A 5,482-nucleotide genomic window follows, 5' to 3' on the forward strand; every position below is an offset into this window, starting at 1 on the left:
ATCTGGCCACCATATTCCACATCTGAATTCTAATTGTGTATTCCTTCTAATTGCTCCCACTCTTCCCAACATGATATAAATTGCCCAATATCCCATGGCTGTGCAGGTGTGTGTGTGTGTGTGTGTGTGTGTGTGTGTGTGTCTATATACCGGCTTGGATTGCTGGAGCCTAGGAATCCATTCTCTGCATCAAGGATAATAAATCTGCAAGGCAGAAAGCCAAACAAATGCAGAGGTGATGGGCTGGAATGCTGCTAGGCAACTGCAAGGAACAGGGTTATGCTAGGTTTGGTTTACATTGGTTGCCACGGGCATCCCTGCTGTAGGCCTCTGCTGTGCCAGCCTCTTTTGCCCTATATTGATGTCTTGTCAGATAAGCAAAGTGTGTTAGAGCCTAGGGAGAGACTAGGAGCTGCCAGAGTTGCACTTTGGTTGTAACTAAGACATATCTCACACCAAGCACCCTGGCTGTGGCCTGCTAGATGCTGCCAGTTAGTAATTCTTTGGGTAGTCTAGGAGCAACTGCATCCATCCATTGCCTTGAGATTTCATGGGGTGGCAAGGCAAGGAGAGGAGCCCCAAGGATGTTGCACAGCCCAATAGAGAAGACCCCGAGAAGAGCCTGGAGCCATGCTCAGCCTCAGGCTTTGGTGAGTCCTCGGGGAAACAGAGTCCTACAAATGTGGGTCAGCTACAGAATATGCCTCTCTGCTTTCCCACTGCTCACACCCAAGCCCCTGCTGTCTTCTAGTTATCTGGCTGGGTGTCTTTCCTCACAGTCTCTCTTTCCTCTATTAGGGCTCTGTTTATAAGCACACTTGCTCCACTGACCTAAGCCCCAGGAGCACAGCCAAGAAGAGAACGGATGTATTCAAACACAAGACAATTGTCTCTTTTTTTTCTTTTACTGGTTAACTCATGAGACAGGTGCCGAGGCAGGGGTGGCACAGATCCACGGGCGTGTGGGTGGCCACATATAATGCAATGCACAGCACCGCTTATCGCAAATGCCGATTGGACAATCCCTAGCAAGAAAAAAAAGAAATTTGAACTATTTGAGTGAGCAGGGGTGGATTAGATGGAATATTGGAGGAAGGGGGGAGGACAGTGTGGGTGTGTTTAGCATGCCAGCCTCTGCTTTTCTTTTGCTGAAAAGAGTTCTTTCAATTGCTTTTCATCCAATTAGCCAGAGACAAGGGGCTTCTGTACAGCAGCTAGGCTAATGCCCACACTGTCAGCACATTAGGGAGAGACTTGCTTCCAAATGTGCCCCCCTCCATTAATATCCTAGACAATTGTCCCTTTTTATACACCCTGGCACCAGCTTGGACCCAATCATGCAAATGGGACCTTGTCTCATGGGAGGGGGAGACTGCATGCTCAAGAGAGTCACGGTCGGAGGTTGCTTGCCCTGCCCGGGTCTTGTCTCTTCCTTCCTCCCTGGCCAAGGAACAAACCCCTTAATGTTCCCCTGAGGCAGAGATGGCTACAAATGGAAGCAGAATGTGAAACACTCAGGCTGTGCCCACTTTGCTGGCTCAAAACGCAGGTAATTGTTCTTTTTCTCAGTTTGGATGAAAGCAGGTTTGGAGGAAAACACACCATAAGAAGCAACAGATACAGGATAGATAGGGATTGTGGCTAATGTCGTGTACACAGCTCTTCCCAAACCAGTATTGGAGCCCAGTGGCTGCAGAGTAACAGGTGCGTTTACACAGCCTCAGAGTCAATCACTGCGAGGAAGGTCCTTTCTCCCAGACTGCTTGTGACTCTGAGGTTTCTGTGCCTTTGCACCTTCTCATTTGCTTGGGCTCTTTGGACATGAAACAATTTAGCAGCAAGTAAGATTTTGTTGAAATACATCTTAGATTGCTTGAATGCTTTTATTTTTGTTCAATATTGCAGCCACCACCACCATGACAGTATGTCCCTGGAAGCATGAGCTGCTGTGCACTGCACTCTGCCAGATATATTCCTCCTTTTGCTCTACTGGCCTCTCCTTATTTAAAAGATTTTTTAAAAAATAAACTTTTTTTTACAGAAGGTAAAAGTGATAGGACTTCTGCCTGCATAACGGGACTTCTAGCTCTCCTCTCCTCTCCTGATGTGCACACCCACCAAACCTGCTCTGTGGAGTTTGGGGAACTCCAGAACAGATTTGGGGGTACAGAGGAGAGGAGGTCCTATTGCACAGGCAGAAGTCCAGATGGGGTTTCTTTATTGAATGGCTGTGCTGTAAAGCACGGTGCTAGCAAGATCCAATCCACCACACTCACCCTTTCGGGCCATGGGCCTGTGTCCTGAGACTTCTAAGTACCTAGTAATAGGCTGATGGCATACACCAAGTCAAACCATTGGCCCATCTAACTCAGTATTGTCAACACTGACTGACAGCAGCTCTTTAGGGTTTCAGGCAGGAATTCTTCCTAGTCTAGCAATGCTCCTGAACTTTGCCATTATTTTCAGGAAACTGGGCTGTTTCTCTCCATGCTGATCAGCTGGCAAACCATTATGTGGTCTCCCAGTCATCCCATATCTATGGTCCCATGTCCAGCTGCAGCAGTAATTTAGCCCATCAGTAATGTAACTGACAACCATAGGCCCACAAGCAGCATTGCCTCTTTTTTATTATTTTTTAAAAAATCTTTTTATTAAATTTCCAAAAATAAAGAAAAACATTGCATCTTGCTCCCCTCAGCTAAGCCCTGAGAACATTTCCCTCTACTCTGAGGCTCCAGCTGTTTAGGAACAGGGCTCTGAGAGGAATATCCTGCCCTGTTCTGTATAGAAAAACATCTGAGGCTACCTCAGTGTTCATTTAACCATGAATACATTTCAGTTCCCCAAGGATATGTGGGCGGAATTATTTTTAGCTCCAAAGATAGTGAAGCAAGGCCCCCCAAAAAGGAAAAAATAGAGCGAGGAATTGACTGCTTGAATGGATATTATGCTTTTGAAGAATAGATTCCACAAGGCTACACATCCAAGGAATGTGCTTGCCTGTGGTTAATGCGAATCTCCACCAGGCACCTTGAAGGCATTCCTTTTTCTGGTCAGCCCCTGTTATTATAGTGCACATGCTAGGAGCATATGAATGATCTGGAGTATGAGGTCAATTGCTATAGTCTCCTTATGGTTACTTACTAGGGGTGTGCATTTGTTTTGGAGGAATCCTGAGCCAAACCAGGCACATCTGTATGGGACAGCTACATATTCCTGCATTGCAGGGGTTGGACTAGATGATCCTTAGGGTTGCTTTCAGCTCTACAATTCTATGATTCAGAGAGATTCAGCAGGGTGGGTATCCTCTGATGTGCCCTGCACACCAAACTGAATGGCTCTTTAACTTTAGGGATGCCTTGTTTCTCCTGAAATCCCAGAGCACTCAGACTGTCTGTCTCTTTAAAATCATTACATTACCCCAAGTTCTCCATACAAGGGCAAGTCTATGGCCCATAAGCTAACTTGTATACAGTGGTACCTCGGGTTAAGAACTTAATTCGTTCTGGAGGTCCGTTCTTAACCTGAAGCACCACTTTAGCTAATGGGGCCTCCTGCTGCCGCTGCACTGCCGGAGCACAATTTCTGTTCTCATCCTGAAGCAAAGTTCTTAACCTGAGGTACTATTTCTGGGTTAGCGGAGTCTGTAACCTGAAGCGTCTGTAACCTGAGGTACCACTGTATATGAGGTAACTGGTTGTTTTTATATTTGCCTGCCTTGCTTTTAACTTTGTATTTTGTTGCTGTTTTATTGTATTTTATTATATGTTGCTGTATTTGCATGGTAGCTGTTAGCCACCTTGAGCTCCATTTGTTGGAAAGGTGGAATACAAATTTAACAAAATAAACAAAGTCTTCCATCTCCGATCCCTGCTTGGGAGAAAGAACCCAAAAGGGTACTCTGAGCCAAGCCCTCACTGATGCTTGAGAAAGGGGTAATGCAACAGGCACAGCTATAAAACCTCTCTCTGCCTTGCTGACTACAACACTGTCTCCTACCCAGTTCTTAAGTCCTGTGGTCTAGCTCTGACTCAATGGCTGGACAGCTCCCCTGATGTTGTAGAAATATTGCTCCTTACTGTGCTGGACTCCTCACTGGTAGGTTGAGGAGTCCAAGGCACACGGCTCAGAGTTGGTGGGAACTGAATTAGGGAGGGGTGAAAACACAATTAAATACATTAGCAATTCAGAGTTTACTTAACATTTTATGGAGTAGTTGTCTTTGCATCCAAAAGGAAGTGGAAATCTCAGCTAATTCCACAAAATTTAATATGCTGGGCTCCATCTGCAAGTGATTGTGTCTATATAAGAAAGCAAGGAGACGTCACTGAAGGGAAGACTGGAAATTTTTATTTGATAATATGATTTGCATTATCCACTGGAATGCACTGGGATTTGTTTTTCTCATGCACAATTGTAGTTTTAAGAATCAACCTCAAGAGGCCATCATTCCCAGCTATGCAAGAGAAATTTTCATGAGTTATAAAATGCTTTGCTCTCTGCAAACAGCACAATGAATTCTCCTAGGTGAGAACACTGGAAAATCCCATCAATTTTGTTATGGGAATGAAAATATTTCAAAAAGGGCCAACATCCTTAAACTCCACCTAGTGATGTGTGCTGTAACAAGATGAACAATACATTAATATCCAAGGCAATTTACTCTGCATTCTAACAATTTGGAGAGAAGCTTCCTTCTGGTCATATTGCCTAGAGAACCTGGATTTCTTTATTTGCCTTATTCTGCAGCATATGGCTTTGTTCTCTGTTCTGAATCATTTGAGGCCTTTTCCTGTGCTGGGTTTGGTTTTTCCCAGCCGTGCACCTGCTTGGGACATTCTGTGATCTGGATTGGGTATGTTGAAGCAGCTGCTTGGGCTGTCCAGTCTCTGGGCAGGAAGTTGGACCAGATGAACATTGTTCCCACCCAGTTTTCTAATTGTCAATTTCTGGGCATATTGTCCAAGTTTTGCAGCAAGTAGGAGTGAACTAAATATTTTATGCAAACTCATCCCAAATGTGAAGGGTTCACATTGAAAGCATCTGTTTGTTCTTTAGTTGCTTTGAAAGCAAATGTTAATCTGCCACATTGGTGTGCACTGATTTTGATTGCACATTTATTTGGATGAACTCAAATATGTACGAATTTGTTTTCGAAATGTCATTCTCAGGCTCTGAAGTCAAAGTTTGCTGATATGAATCGTGATGTAGACTTTATACTGGGCTCTGGTTTCAAGTGACAGCTGAAATTGGCCATAGGCTGCCTATAAGTTTAACCAACATGGCCTGATAAAGGTGGAACAAAGAACAAGGTGCTTATCACATAACCAAAGTGGTGAATCCAATGAACTTTGAAAGTTCATATTGGTTGTTTGTAGTACAATATTTGTTGTTGTGTCACCATGGTAAAATGAATATGGCAGCAAATTAAACAAACCAAAACAATTCCTGATTTCCAAGCAACCCACTGTTGAAACTTGGG

The sequence above is a fragment of the Podarcis raffonei genome, chromosome 6, assembly GCF_027172205.1.
Source record: "Podarcis raffonei isolate rPodRaf1 chromosome 6, rPodRaf1.pri, whole genome shotgun sequence".
NCBI classification, from domain to species: Eukaryota; Metazoa; Chordata; class Lepidosauria; order Squamata; family Lacertidae; genus Podarcis; species Podarcis raffonei.